Source organism: Oreochromis niloticus, unplaced genomic scaffold (assembly GCF_001858045.2).
Source record: "Oreochromis niloticus isolate F11D_XX unplaced genomic scaffold, O_niloticus_UMD_NMBU tig00008733_pilon, whole genome shotgun sequence".
In the NCBI taxonomy this organism is placed as follows: Eukaryota; Metazoa; Chordata; class Actinopteri; order Cichliformes; family Cichlidae; genus Oreochromis; species Oreochromis niloticus.
Genome location: NW_020329392.1, coordinates 1 through 16,599, shown reverse-complemented (window position 1 = coordinate 16,599; position 16,599 = coordinate 1). Strand labels below are relative to the sequence as shown.

Genomic DNA, 16,599 nt, shown 5'->3' with positions numbered 1-16,599 from the left:
TCTGTGCTGAGTGTAAAAGCGGCTGCACCTGTTTGGCGGGAAAAAGTACACCCTCTCTGATTGGTGGATTCAAATTTAGCAGCTCCCAGGCTGCTTGACTGACCTAGAAAGTTGCTCCTCTCTCCCTGTGTGTGTGTGTGTGTGTGTGTGTGTGTGTGTGTTGTGTGTGACAGAGGAGAGAGAGAGAGAGGGAGAGAGAGCCTTTTTATGGGAGCATCTTATTGTATGATTAAATTCAATATATTTAGACTGGCTGACTGAATTTGATCCTGTGTGTGTCTCTCTGTGCATGTGTGTTCCATATGTGTCCATATTTGTGATTGTGTGGCTGTTATATTTTTTTGCCATTTTTTTTCATTTAACAAGTATATTGAGGGACCCTTAGCATGTTCAGCATTTTTCAGCTGTCCATTTTGCTTTTTCCAATTTTCTATTTAAGTTATTGCTATTCTGTTAAATCATACTATTTCTGCTATTTTATAACATTTGTGCTAAATATAGTATTTCTGCTGAATTATAAGATTTCTACCAAATCATAGTATTTCTGCTAAATCATAGTATTTCTGCTACTTTTTGTATTTGTGATAAATACAGTATTTCTGCTAAAACATTGAATTTCTGCTGTTTTATATGATTTGTACTAAATATTGTATTTTGATTAATTATAGTATGTCTACCACATCGCAATATTTCTGACACAAGCAGCATCTTTGTGTGTGTGTGTGTGTGTGTGAGAGAGAGTGAGAGAGAGAGAGAGAGAGAGAGAGAGACCCTGTTTATGGCAGCGTCTCATTGTAGGATATAAATTGAACATATTGAGACTGGTTGACAGGCATAGCTCCTGTGTGTGTGTCCCTCTGTGCATTTGGTGTTCCCATATGTGTCCATATTTGTAATTGTGTGTATCTGCTGGCTAGTATTTCTCTTTGTTTGTTTGTTTTTTTTTTTATTTCTGTGAGTTTTTCACAGTTGAACAAGTACACTTGATGGAACCTATCAATGTTCAGCATTTTTTCAGCTGTCCATTTTGCTTTTCAAATATTCTACTTAAGTTATGCGAAATCAGAGTATTCTGCTCCTTTTAGTATTTGTGCTAAATACAGTATTTCTGCTAAGTCATGCCATTTCTGCTATTTTATAGGTTTCTGCTAAAATATATTATTCTGCCAAATATTATTATTTCTTCAAATAATAGCATTTCTGCTAAGTATTATGTTTCTCTTAAGTCACATTTTTTGCTAAGATGTTATGTTACTGCCCATGTCTGAAATACATTACAGAAAGCCCATGTCTCTGTTGGTGTGAGCAAGGGATGCAGCTGCATTGACAGGAACAACTACATAGCCTGATGAAGCAGACAGAATGGCAGCTCTGATTGGTGGATTCAAAATAGCTGATCCAGGTTTTTTGACTCTCATAGACACAGCTGAAAATATAAAGCCGATGTCAGTGTTTGAAAAAGTTTTTGAACTTCTAATACCTTTACTGAATGTGTGTGTGTGTGTGTGTGTGTGTGTGACTCAATTTGTACTCGTTGGTGACCAGCATCCATCAGTGGATTCACTTGACCAGACTGGCATGGAAACATACAGGACACTTCATGCTCTGTTTGTCTCTGGTGCCCTTGTGTGTGTGTTTATATTCTGTGTTATGCTGCATCTATGTTTGTAGACATTGTTTTCTGAACATGGTTATGTGTCACGTGTGTGTGGTGTGTGGTGTGTGTGTGTGTACCCCTGCACTAATTACTGATAGTTCAGAACAAGTATTTTTGTATTAACAGGTTCACTCTATGAAACCGATTTTCTTACAATATGATTTTTTACATTACATGTGGTTCAGAAAGTGTAACTGTTAAGGCTATAGTTTAGATGGTTGTCTTTAAACCTTCACTGAAGAGTCTTGTTGGAGACAGCCACACCTTACCTCACTGTAGCAGGGGTGAACAAGTCGGTGCAAGTCCATTTAGGTGAGAATTCATATGATTACAACCAATATGTATTAGAATAAAAGAAACAAATGTGTCATAACATGTCAGGAGTCGCTGTTAAAAAGTCTCATGGCAGTGGGGTTAAAGGACCTCCTGAACCTCTTGAGTCCTGCAGAGCAGTGAGATGAGCCTCTGCACCTCCTACTGTCCTGTGAGATGCTTAGGCTTAGGAAGTCTGTTCTTATTACTGCAGTTAAATAAATCTGTCATAATACAGTACATTTTAACATAATGACCTTAGGTTTATTATGTCTTTTAACTATTATTTCAAGTTCAAAGAATCCTGTTCGAAACATTTATTAAACTTATAGAATTAAATTTCTGCTAGTTGTTTTTTGTTGCAAAAAAATCTAGTATAATAATATTTAAATTTACATATATTTTTCACGTTTTCAATGCCAATTTTGTGTAATGGCGAAGTTTCCAACTACCCGTGAATGCCTCTTTTTTTACGTCTCCGGCTGACTCCTGAATCTCCGCCCACTCTCTGTTCGATCCCTGCCGGTAAGCGCTGCCTCTTTGTCTCTCTTCTCTGAATTAAATGTCTATAAGCTGTTGAGTGATTTACCGAGTTGTTGTTAGTGACTTATAAAGCCAGTCGAAGTATAAGTCATGTTAAAGTAACACAATGGCTGCTTTTTTAGTGAAACGTTGTAATTTTAGTATTTAAAAGGAGTGTTTGGTATGCTAGCCTAACAACCTAAGCGCTAACGCCTAGCCTAGCTCCTATAGGCCCAGTGTGAAATTAATACGGTTCATTTGATTGTTTAATCCAGTTATTGTGTTGTATTTGGTTCATTCGGTGTGTTAGTGTTTCTGAGTCTCTTAGGGAAGCTTAAGTTAGTTTCCTCTTCACAAATCAGTCAATTAAAACGGCCTCATTCTTTAGTTTGTAAGGTAATGAGCCGCCATTTTAGAACCACTGATTAACTGCTGAAGCAGCAGGGTCGGCAACTTCAAAGGAGCCATTTTACCTCCTCTGACTGAAGGCCGGGAGAAAAAGAGTCATGTGCCTGTGCGGGTGTGTCTGTGTTGTGGGTTAATTAACATAAGGGAGAGTGAGAGTGAGGATAAAACACATAATATAAGAATAATAACATTTCTTAACAAGTAGAAGGGTTTTTTTTAATTAATCAATTTTAGTTTTTTAGTTAAATTTTAAGAACTGTTTAACAAACACTTGTTTGTGCAGGTTGGGTTGTTTTTAAGTAAAACCTACACCTGCAGCTCTGTTTAACTTCTCACTTTGTGGAAATTAATGAAATATAAAAAAGGCCACCTTCAAATAAATAAAATGCAGCAGTGTGCCATTAATATTATTAACATGATATGTAGATATTTAAAACAACAGCATATTAAATGATACTAAATGTGTTATACTGTGTGCAGGTGATAATATTTTAGGAAGCAGAATTTGAATGCAGACCAACTCAAATGTGGAAGCCTACAAATATATCATCCAAGCTTTCATTTATGATTGTTCATGCTTTGAAATTGTGATGTCAGAATTTGATAAAATGTGCAGTGCTAGGTGTAGCAAATCATTGCTTATTAAATCTACTGTGTTATCTAATAGAACCAAACTAATAGAGCTATCACATAACTGAGAAACTTGTGTGGCTTATTACAAATGGATGAAACCACATATTACCTTAATGAAGACAGTAATCTTTAATAAGGTGTAGAAAAAACAGGTGAGTTGTTTGTTGCTGTGGTAAACAAAGAAGTGTACTGAATCTTTTGGACTACACACAGTGATGCAGTATTGACTCTGATGCTGATTTGAGTTGTCTCATTTTGTATTTTTGTGCTTTGTCTTTTGTTACACAGAGTGAAAGAGATCTTTGGTTTTGCCTTTGCTGGTAAGTAAACAGTGATTGTAATTGAAGCAGTATGAACCTGGCATTGCGTAGCACATTTGGCAACTTACATACAGTAGTTTGACTTTTTGTGATATGTTTCCATTTACTGATTGGCAAAAACACAGGATTTGTGACCTGTAGCAGCAAAGCCCCACACAGGGCCTCTGACTGTCCCTGAAAATGTCCCTGAAGTTTAATAGCCCATTTATGTATGATTTAAATTTCTTATGGCTTATCAAATCCAAACATAGTTAAATGTCAGATGTCTTTATACGGTGGTTCATTTTCTCCTTATGTTTGTGGATTTAAGTAGCAGACAAAACAATTAAAGTGTTTTAGGGGAGTCAGTATAAGTTGTTGCTCAAACACTTAAGAGCTGCACAGGTATTGATTTATATTGTCTGTCAAATTCTGCTTATGTATTACATTAAAGTCAGAACACTGTAGAAGTATTTTGCCTCACTCGGTATAAGTAATAGCTTTAACAGTTAAGCAATAATAAAAACGAAGAGAACCAGAGGTGTGAGTGGACATTGTTAGGTACATTACAGCCAGTGTGTCCAATTGGTTTATTACTTATTTAGTGAATATAATGTGTTTTAAAATTAAATAGAAAGGTTGCCAAAAAGGTACACTGCAAAATTTATAAATATTCCTAGCAACGGGTACAATGAAAGGACTTTTTAGTGTAATATTTTAAGACATTTAATTTTAATTACAAAACATGGTGCACCTCTGCTATTGTAACATGTTAATATTTAAATGTATTTTAAGATTTACATATTCATGTCAGACATGAGGTTTTCTGTTGCTTCTGATTTATATAATTACTTTGTATCTTACATTTTTAAAAGTTTTGGTTTTCACACTTTATTAGCACTGACTTGTGGTAGAAAATGTTGGAGCCACAAGGCTTCTGTGTAGGAAATATGTGGTATATCCTGCACTTGTGCCAACAAATATTGGTGCCTATTCTTTGCATTTCTGTAGTAATGAATGCTTTTATTACACATGCCATGTGTGACGCTGCAGTTCATTTATCTCCTCTTTACACTACAGTAAGCTCATAAAGCCTTAACTAGTAAAATCCTCAATTACTTTAATTTATGTCATAGTAAATTGGATTGTGTGTGAAGAGGCTCAACAGCCTGAATCATCAAACAGTGATCTGATGTATTGTTTCCTTTCTCTAGACTGCTGATCTGATCGTCTCAAGTCTGGTAAGTAAAGGTTTGTCTGATGTGCAGTGCTGGGAAATGTTTCTCATTATAGGAGATTCAGTTTAGTGCTGTGAGTCAGCACAGCTCTTGGCAATCATCAAATCCTAGAAAAGTCTGTATGTAAACATTTCCAGACTTACAGATCTCTCTTATCATCATACTACATTTTTAATTAGGCCCTAATATCGGCCATGCTGATTTTATTGTAGATTGAGGGGAGTGTGTATTAAACATGCCCCATATAATTTTCCATTTTGCCAAAAGTCATACTGAGTAAATTAATTTTTACTTTTATGTTAACGGCTCCCCAGACATTATGATATACTGTTGTACCAGGTAAGTACACACAGAAATGGGAATTTGAGACCTTTGGGCATTTAGGTACATGTGATGTGTCATAAGTTTGAGTTGAGTGCATGTGAAGTGTTTAAAGCAGGTGGTCTGAAACTGTCTGCTCTAACTTCATTGTGTGGGTTTAGCTTGACCATATAATGTTTACAGTAAGTTACTGTAGCACCTTAGAAATATGGTATCTAAGCAGATTCTTACTCTGGATGGCATTACCTTGGCCTCCAGTAACACTGTGAGAAACCTTGGAGTCATTTTTGACCAGGACATGTCCTTCAATGCACATATTAAACAAATATGTAAGACTGCTTTCTTCCATTTGCGCAACATCTCTAAAATTAGAAATATCCTGTCTCAGAGTGATGCTGAAAAACTAGTTCATGCATTTATTACTTCCAGGCTGGACTACTGTAATTCACTATTATCAGGAAGTCCTAAAAACTCGCTGAGAAGCCTTCAGCTAATCCAAAATGCTGCAGCAAGGGTACTGACAGGGACTAGAAAGAGAGAGCATATTTCTCCTGTTTTGGCTTCCCTTCATTGGCTTCCTGTTAAATCCAGAATTGATTTCAAAATCCTGCTCCTCACATACAAGGTCTTAAATAATCAGGCCCCATCTTATCTTAATGACCTTGTAGTACCATATCACCCTATTAGAGCACTTCGCTCTTGCACTGCAGGCCTACTTGTTGTTCCTAGAGTATTTAAAAGTAGAATGGGAGGCAGAGCCTTCAGTTTTCAGGCCCCTCTTCTGTGGAACCAGCTTCCAGTTTGGATTCGGGAGACAGACACTATCTCTACTTTCAAGATTAGGCTTAAAACTTTCCTTTTTGCTAAAGCATATAGTTAGGGCTGGACCAGGTGACCCTGAATCCTCCCTTAGTTATGCTGCAATAGACGTAGGCTGCCGGGGATTCCCATGATGCATTGAGTTTTTCCCTTCCAGTCACCTTTCTCACTCACTATGTGCTAATAGACCTCTCTGCATCGAATCATATCTGTTATTAATCTCTGTCTCTCTTCCACAGCATGTCTTTCATCCTGTTTTCCTTCTTTCACCCCAACCGGTCGCAGCAGATGGCCGCCCCTCCCTGAGCCTGGTTCTGCCGGAGGTTTCTTCCTGTTAAAAGGGAGTTTTTCCTTCCCACTGTCGCCAAAGTGCTTGCTCATAGGGGGTCATATGATTGTTGGGTTTTTCTCTGTATTTATTATTGTGCTATCTACTGTACAATATAAAGCGCCTTGAGGCGACTTTTGTTGTGATTTGGCGCTATATAAATAAAATTGAATTGAATTGAATTGAATCTTAGTTTACAGACTCTGTTTGTTTTTATTGTGTTAATAGAATGCAAAAATGTCCTTAGAAATGTTCCACCACCATATGTTAAACATTTTCATTCAGTTGAATCTAATAATGTACTGTACAACTCGTCAGTGTGTAATGATATATATGTTCTGTATTTTTCAGACTGTAAGGCGCACTAAATTCTAAGGCACATTAAGTCAAACAAAACAGATAAGCCAAACTTTATTCAACTCATTTACAATAACTCTCAACGTTGTTCAGTTGTAAGACATAAAATACAGAAGAATTCACTCACTTTTCAGGATTTGTGGATTGATGAATGTGGATTGATCAGTTTGAAATCTGCTTCATAAGCATGGCTCTCAACAGGTGCCAGGCCCTTACACACACACACACACACACACACACCATATTATGTTGAAGCACAGTACGAATTACTCTACGAGGGTGCTGACTATGGTAGCCACGCTCCGACAATACATCAAGTGGTGCTGCTTTGTAGCTTACCAAAGACATACTAAAACATTTGACAGATTTTTGAGTGCCCTGTACCACATAGAATTGGTTTGAAATCAGTAAGCACAACCGTATATAAGGTGCATTGTCTATTTTTGAGAAAATTAAAGGCTTTTAAATGTGCCTTATAGTCTGAAAAATACGGTAAAGCCAAGTTTGTTGGAAGTGTGTCTAATTCCACTTTCTTTCTGTCTTACAGGTGACCTGCTGCAGAAAACCCTCTCCCTCTATCATTAACAAGCAATTCAGTCTGTCCTATCACTCTCCCTCTCCCTGCTCCATCTTTTTTGACAAGCCATTCTATCTTCTATCATTTCTCCGCCATGAGCTCTATCTAATTTGACAAGCTTGAACCTGAGTTGAAAAGCAAAACAAGTTTGCCTGAAACCAAGTTTGCCTGAAACCAAGTTTGCCTGAAACCAAGTTTGCCTGAAACCAAGTTTGAGAAAAACCAAGTTTGAGAAAAACCAAGTTTGAGAAAAACCAAGTTTGAGAAACCCAAGTTTGAGAAACCCAAGTTTGAGAAGAAACCAAGTTTTTGGAATTGAAGTTACCACAACTTCATCGATCTGTTTTCAGAATTCGGAGAGATCTCCGCTCTCACTGCTCCATCTTTCCTGTCATTAAACTCTCTCATATCCACTCATTTTGCTGGAAATTACAAGTAAAAAGTTGAATATACAGTATTAGAATTAGAGTACAGTAGAACTCACTGTAGAAACTACTTACAGAGCCCTACATTTGTCATTTTAATTTTGCATTAGACTTTGAAATAAGCACTGATAGTTTGGCTTACAAGTGCAATTTGATAAATTATATAAACTTATATACACCTTTTTTTGAGATATATTTGTAGTAAGATAATCTGGTTATTTTGTAATTCAGACTGTTATATTCACATAAATATTAAATTTGATTCAAATACATTTTTCAAGTCTGTTTCATTGGTTATAACATTTGACTACAAGTTTATACTATTATTATTTAAGGTCAAACCCTTTTTTGTCACTCAGTGTAAGTATTCAATTACAGTTATCATCTAGAGGCTGCCCTGAGAACCCAGACTTCCTGTTTCCTGACTGCTGCAGAACATCCAGCTGAAGAATCCCCATCGCCTGTCATCTGATCACCACACCATCACAGCTCCTTATATTTGCTTTACATTTTAGATATCTGAAAGATTTACACAAAGTCTAGTTAAAAGCTAAGAGTTTTATTATAGCCTGTTGATTGATTGTTGAGATTTATTCTGCATATTACATTACAGAAGTATAGACCTATTTGTTATCCAGTCTGGTTAAAGAAAAATATAAGTAATATATACAGTTTTTGAAAAAAGTTACAATAAAACAGACCAAAGTGTTTTTTAAAGAACTTTTATATTGAGTTTGTATTTAAGTCAGCCTTTTACATTAATTCTGATAAATCTCTGATTTAATAGTCATTAAAGTCATTAGTTTTTCAGTATTTACAGGTTGACTTTTGTTTACATTTGTGTATACATACAAGTTCCAGTTTGTACTTCAACAAAATGCCAAGAAAAGGTCAAAGGTCGCAGTCCCAGATGCTTAGATGGCAAAAGCAGCGAGAACAGGTAAATGTTTCTGAGACCGGTGAGCAGGTAAAGGTGTCTGTTACAAGTATTCCCAGTCCAGAAGTGCAGGGCAGTGCTCAGACAGCTGCAGTGTCTTATGCAGATGTGGTAAAGAGAGGTGTTCGCTCAGCATGTGTGGCAGATGCTAAAGTACAGCAGGTAATCCAGACTGAACCCCAGGTAACTGTGCAAACGCAGCATGATGGAGAAGCTCCAGGACCGTCTCATGTACAGGTTACAAACAGTGAAAGTCGTCCACGAGTGAGTAGCATCTGTGCATCCCGAAGCCAGGCCTCTGCTAAGTATGGAAAGTACAGGAATCAGCAATGCATGGCTAACAGTTTGGTTTTCCTGTCATTCTTACACGAGGATGAATTCATTACGAGAGCAGATCTTAACCGTGTGTTGGACAAAGGCCATGCCATGCATTCAGATGCCAGAAAGAGGTTTGTGAACAGCGTGTTTCTAGCCTGCGATGAGCTTCCCACAGTGGTCACCAGCCGCAGACACGAGTATCAAGTGGACTTGTCTCAGTTTGCTCATTATGGCACATTTGATGGTACAGGTCATCTTCCGAGCCTTGAACAGGGACTACAGTGTTTGGCTTCAGAGGTTCGCTATGCTTTGCTAGTCATGGGAGGAAACGTCATTGCAGTTTGCAGGCTGACTTCAGGTGAATACGCATATTTTGACCCTCACTCACGTAAGTCTACAGGAATGCCATTGTCACTAGGTGTAAGTGGTGGAACTGCAGTTATGTTAAAATTCACACGTCTTAACGACATGACTGACAGGATCAAATGCTTGTACCGAATGTTTAGCATCGCACCAACCTGCACTTATGAGCTACAGCCTGTCGAGTTTCACAGTGAAAACGCTGCTGACCAAAGAGATGCTAATCAAAACACCGAATACAGACAAACCGCTGCAAGTGTTCCAGCCGCAGCTTTAAATGAACCTGTCCATGAATTAAATTCTCAAACAACCACTGAGCAGACACGGAAAACTGTTACGGAGACTGTAATCACTGAAGTGACACCATCCAGAGTGGATTATTCAGATGAGACAGCTGCTACTGAAAACAAGAATCGTCCTTCTGATTATTTACAGAAAGAAACCTCTGCATCTTCTGTGAGAGAAACTCAGGTAATATCAGATGCTGTTCCTCAGAATGATTCAAACACTGCCTCCTGTTCAATTAAGACAACACAGGAACTCTCACATAAACTACTAAAACGTAATAAACACCGAAGGGAAAAATTAGGAGAAGATCACTGGCCCAACAAACACTACCACAAAGAAAAGAAAATCAGAAAAAGAAAGAACGGCAGATGTACGCTTTTGATGAAACCTTTAAGGCAAAGAAAAGAAATTCTAGTAGAAAGTCTAATGATCCAGATCATAGACAGAAGAAAAGTGTGTACAAAAGAAATCTGTATAAACTAAATACTACATATAGAGAGAAACAGACAGAACATTTGAGAAAGATCTATAGAGAAAGGGATGATTTTAAGGAAAAACAGAAGGAGCAAATGAGAAGGACCTATAGAGAAAGTGCTAAAATTAGAGAGAGAAAAAGAGAACGTGTCATAAGGACATATAAAGACAACCCCCTATTCAGAGAAAAGCAGAAGGAACGTATAAGAAGGGCTTACAGAACATGTGCTGAATTCAGAGACAAGCATAAAGCTTACATGAGGTCATATGTTTATAACCTATATAAAGACAGTGAAAAATTTAAACAGAAAAAACGATCTTACATTATCAAACGTTATGGAGAAGAGACACAATTTCAGCAGCATCACAAGGACAATATGAGAGAACGAATGAGAGTAAAATATTGGAACGGTTTTTCTTTAGACAGATGCATAATATCAGATGTGCAATGAACATAAAGAGAAAATATCGTCAGATGCATCGACCAGCTGAAAGTTTACAGTGTCATCCAGATAACAGTTTAATGAATGAGGCCATATCTCGTTTCAGATCAAACATTAAGTCAGCACCATCTTATGTTTGTACTGTTGTCTAAAAGCTTCTTTTCCTAATCAGGTTAAAATCTGCAAAAGAACAAATTACTCAAAACACCAAACTGTAGCTCAGCAGTGTCTAACTGGTAAATTTGTTCATGTGTGTGATGAAGCATGTAATGATCACTGCAGCTTTCCTGTTGAGAGAAAAAGGAGTATATCTGCCACACGTGTCACAGTTCCCTCAAAAGTGGACGCATGCCAAGGCTTGCTGCTGTTAACGGTTAGAACTGCAGGATATTCCAGCTGAATTGTGTGATCTCAACATTCTGGAGAGACATCTGATTGCCAAATGCATACCATTTGCTAAGATTATTCCTCTTCCAAAGGGCAGACAAAGACTCATACGTGGTAATGTGGTGTGTGTACCATCTGAGGTCCAACAAACAGTTGACTCTTTACCTCGGCTCAGAAGCCAATCACAGATAATGAGGATCAAGTTGAAAAGACGACTGTGCTACAAAGGCCATCAGCTGTTCCAGACTGTCACCTGGTCTAAACTGATCCAAGCCCTGCGTAAACTCAAACAGATTCATCCACAGTACACAGATATTGTTATCAGAGATGATGCATTGCTTTGTGATCCAACGTTACCTGATGATGACAGCAGTGATGAAGCCAGCATGGGAAGTGATGATTATGATGAAGCAGATCTAATGGAAATTGACAACTATGAAAAAGATGCCCTTTTGTGTGAAACTGAGTCTGAAAGTGAACAAGATGTTAATATGCAATCCTGTGATGAACAGCCAGAGGGACAAAATCCAGAGGAACCAGAAAGTGATTTGAACAATGGCGGTTTTGCTCTAGAAAGTTGTCTGCAGCCTGTAGACATTTCAGAAGAGATTCTCTCTTTCACTGATAACACATATTGTGTGGCTCCTGCAGAAAGAAACAATCCTGTTAGCTTCTTCAGAACTCCTCATTTGGAAGCCATGGCATTTCCTGTGCAGTTTCCTACTGGTCAGAATACACTGGATGAAAAGAGACGTCTCAAGCTCACACCGAGTGCTTACTTCAAGTCAAGGCTTTTCAACATTGATGCAAGATTTGCTAAAGATACAAATTACCTGTTTTTCTCACAGTTTGTCACTGAAATACACTTGGCCAATTCCAGCATGACAATACAGCTAAGGAAAGGTAAAACTATGACCAAAGATGGACGCAAAATCACATCAGGAATGTTACAAAGTAAGACAGAAGTAGAGAAGCTGGTAAGAAATAAAGATGCAATCAGATTTATGCAGCCACTCAGAGGAACTCCAGCTTACTGGCAGAAAACTACCAGAGATCTATTCAGTATGGTTCGTCAAATAGGAACACCTCAGTTCTTTGTCACTTTCTCTGCTGCTGAGATGAGATGGCCTGAAGTGATTCAAGCAATAAAGAGACAGCAAGGTGAAGAGGTTGATTTCGAAGCCCTGGACTGGTCAGAAAAGTGTGAAATTCTAAGATCAAATCCAGTAACCACCATGCGAATGTTTGATAAGCGTGTCGAGGCTTTGTTCAGAGATTTGCTTTTTTCTCCTGCACAGCCCCTTGGTGAAATCATTGATTACTTTTACAGAGTTGAGTTCCAGCACAGAGGTAGTCCGCATATACACATGTTGCTGTGGATTCGAGAAAAGGTAGAAGTAGATGTGGATGATGACCAAACTGTCTGTGACTTTGTGGACAGATACATCTCAGCTCAACTTCCTGATCCAGAAAAACAGCCTGAACTGCACAAAAAAGTCGCTGAACTACAAAAGCACAGCAAAAACCACACAAAAACATGCTTTAAGAGTGTGAACTCTGGTTGTAGATTTGGGTTTCCAAAACCACCAGCCACAAGAACAATGATTGTGAGACAGGATGAGGATTCAGACACTGAAGCTGCAAAAGCCAAACTCAGACCTTTGATGAACCTGCTGAAGGAACCTGAAGCTGCTTCTCTCACCATAGAGCAGATTCTGTCACGATGCAACTTGACAATGAATGAGTATGAGCAATGCCTCCAAGACATAAACAAGAAAACAGCGCTGATTCTGAAACGTGACCCAAAGGACTGTTGGATCAACAATTACAACCCACACCTGCTTGAAGCCTGGAACTCTAATTTAGATGTCTCGTTAATATTGAATGCCTATTCATGTATAGAATATCTCTGTAAATATATAACGAAGAAAGAATCTGGCCTCTCTGAATACCTGAAGACAGTTATTGATAACTCTGCAAAGAACACGGTCAATGAATGTGATGAAATGAGAGCTGTGATGCAGGCTTACTCAAAAAAGAGAGAAATCAGTGCACAGGAGTGTGTGACTCGAGTCTGTGGCCTAAAAATGAAAAAATGTTCCCGCAGTGTTGTATTTGTACCAACAGATGATAACCCAGTAAAAATGAGTCGCCCCATGAGCTACCTGGAAACCACAACACATGACAGTTGTAATATTTGGATGACAAGTTTGGCTGATAAATACAAATGCAGACCTGAGACACCAGATTATGAGGAAATGTCACTGGCTGATTTTGCTGCCTTGTGCCGGCTGGTGAGTGGTCCAAATGAAGGAAAAGATGTGCTTCCTCTTCTAAACCAGCTTGGATTTGTACAAAGGCGAAAGAATGATAAACCAGCTATAATCAGGTATTACCACTGTTCACAGGAAAAAGATCCTGAGCAATATTATGGACGACTGTTGAGACTTTACCTTCCACACAGATCAGAGCAGGAACTGAAACCACAAGGGTTCCAAACCTATCAGTCCTTCTACAACTCAGGTTTTGTACGACTTCCATGTTCAGACCACAGTGAGTCTGTGAAAAGGGTTGTAAAGAGAAATAAAGACAAGTATGAGAAGAACTCTGAGGATATTGAGAGTGCACTGGAAGAGTTTGAACAAAATAGGGACGTTGTGATTGATGAATGGTGCAATCTTGCTCCTGAATCTGAAGTTGTGAGGTTGCAATGTGATGAGAATCTTCCTGAGAGACATTCTGATAATGAGAACGAACAGGAGAATGTCCCCGACTACAGTCGTCAGTCTGATGCTGTAACAGAGATCAGAGCCATCAGAGAACAACCTGCAGTCGATCCAGCTGTGGTACGTGTAATGTATCAGAATCTGAACCAGAAGCAGGCCTGCGTGTTCTATGCTATAAGAGACTGGTGTATTCAGCGCGTTTGTGGTTTGAACCCAGATCCATTTTTCTTCTATATCAACGGTGGTGCAGGAACTGGAAAGTCACATATGATTAAGTGTATTCACTCTGAAGCATCAAAGATCCTGAGCAGACTGCCTTCTAATGCAGAAGAAGCTGACATATCAAATCCAACTGTTTTACTGACGTCATTTACCGGTACAGCAGCTTTTTCTATCAATGGCTCTACATTACATTCCCTACTGAAACTACCAGGAGTCTGAAACCACCCATTCAAGGACTTGGTAATCAACTGGATGAAGTCAGATCTGAGCTTATAAATGCTGAAATTATTGTTATTGATGAGATTTCAATGGTTCGAAACCCCTTTTTGCCTATGTGGATGCAAGACTGAAACAAATCAAAGGCACTCAGAGACCTTTTGGTGGAATGTCAGTTTTAGCTGTTGGAGATTTTACCAGCTGCCACCAGTGCGACAGTCTAAGCCTCTGTGTGTTTACGATCCAGAACGATTGACCTATGGCAGGAACATTTTCAGATGATCACTCTAACAGAGATCATGCGTCAGAAAGATGATGTGGCCTTTGCAGAGATGCTGAACAGGATTAGAGTCAAAGAAAAGACAGATGAGCTTTCTCAGTGCGACAGAGATTTGTTGTCACAGGCTGTGACTGTACCAGAAGAATGTCCAATCGAGGTCTTACACATCTATGCCACCAACAAGAATGTGAATCCCAACACAGATACGCTCAAGAGCTTCATTCAAACATTATAATCATCCAATGCAGACGATTTCCAGAAGGATAAACGTACAGGCAGAATGGCACGAAGAGACAAACCATTTACAGTGGGCGAAATGATTTACCCGACACCCTGAACGTTGCTGAAGGAGCTCGAGTGATGCTGACCAGAACTTGGAACATAAACGGTTTGGTCAATGGTGCTTTGGTATACTGATAAAGGTGGTGAGATCTGAAAGTGATGGACAAATAATTAACTGGGGCTCAGAATGGACAACCGGCAGCTATGAGAAACACCCGCAGTGCTAATGCAGCATCTGATGATCTGGTTTACATTGAGAGAGCAGAGGAGAATCTGAAGTTTAAAGGCGCGGTACGCAGACAGTTTCCTATAAAGCTAGCATTGCCTGCACAATTCACAAAACCCAGGGTCTTACAACACAGACAGCTGTAGTTTCAATGAAGAACATTTTGAACCGGTATGGCTTATGTGCTCTCAGCAGGGTGACGTCTCTCAGTGGACTCTATTACAGGACTTGGATGAGAAAAGATTTACGCCAATCCGAGGTAACTGCAGCGCTCCAAACCATGAGACAAGCCAGTGTTGAGGAAATGATGCCTCTTCTTCAGGTCAGAGAAACAGCCAGCAGACCTGACACTCTTACACTGATCCATCACAATACGGAGGGTTTGCCATCTCACATCAGTGACATCAAGAGTCATCATGAAATGTGTTTAGCAGATGTTTTGTGTCTCACAGAGTCTCACCTCCAAGGCTCCTTTGTTGCAGACAGTCTTCATTTGGACGGCTACACCATGTTCAAACGCAACAGACATGTGTCCTACACAAACTTTCCTCACATGGCCAGCAGAAGTGGTGGTGGAGTTGTTGTGTATTTGAGGAATCATTTTCAGGTTCAGGTAAAACAGTATCTGCATAATGTCACTGATCTTGAGTTCTTAGTGTTAAGGTTCAGGCTCCATTCCCTGCGCTCATTGCTGTTGTGTACAGACCTCCTGACTACAGTTTGACACCATTCATGCAAAACCTGGTAAGTCTTTTAGATTCACTTGAAATAATGGACTGTCACCCAATAATTGTGTGTGGAGATTTTAATGAGAACCAGTTACAGAGTGGAAGAAACAGATTCTGGAGCAGTTTCAGTCTAGAGGGTATTCACAGCTGATCACTTCTGCCACTACAGACAAGAACACCCTGCTTGACCTCATTTTTATTTCTCAGCCACAGCAAAGTCTCATTCAGGTGTCCTGAGACGTATTACAGTTACCACAACCCTGTGTTTTGTGTCCTGTCCTCCAGCCAATCATGAAGTGTGGTGAGTTTTGAAACAATTACAGATCATGTTTGTTACAGAGTTTACTGATTGTAGAGCATGAAAAAATTTTTCATTGAAAAATTGTCTTCCCTACTCTGTCTGCAAGAAGACCCTTTCTTATTGCAATGTTATTAATCATTTCACCAAATCATGCTGAACTTCATGCAGAGCAGGGAATCTCCCTTCTGTTATCATGCACCTCTGATCTGAAATGTGCTGCAACATTTTATTAAACCAACATCATTTATTTTTTATCCTCATGTTTTAAATTACTAAATCTACTCTTTTAAAATACATTTTTTCATTGATGTAAATTGTCCTCTCTTTTTGTTGATACTTTATTTACTGTGATGTATGTATCTCAAGAAATGAGAGCTTCCCCTCAAGGGCTTTCAAATTATTAAATAGTAAATAAATAAATCCCAGATAAATGCAGGTATTTATTATGGGTCACATGCATAAATACAGACACTTTATTTTCTGATTATAATAGATTTGTAGAATCAAAGGTTTTT

General features: G+C 38.8%; 1 long non-coding RNA gene across 1 annotated transcript; it reads left to right on the top strand.

Annotated features, from left to right (window-relative positions):
- Window positions 1-3,824: 3,824 nt before the first annotated feature.
- Window positions 3,825-8,168, top strand: LOC109198933 (uncharacterized). The gene is made up of 3 exons (XR_002059472.2): window positions 3,825-3,852; window positions 5,046-5,072; window positions 7,442-8,168. It is a non-coding gene; the product is annotated as an uncharacterized LOC109198933 (long non-coding RNA).
- Window positions 8,169-16,599: the final 8,431 nt, after the last annotated feature.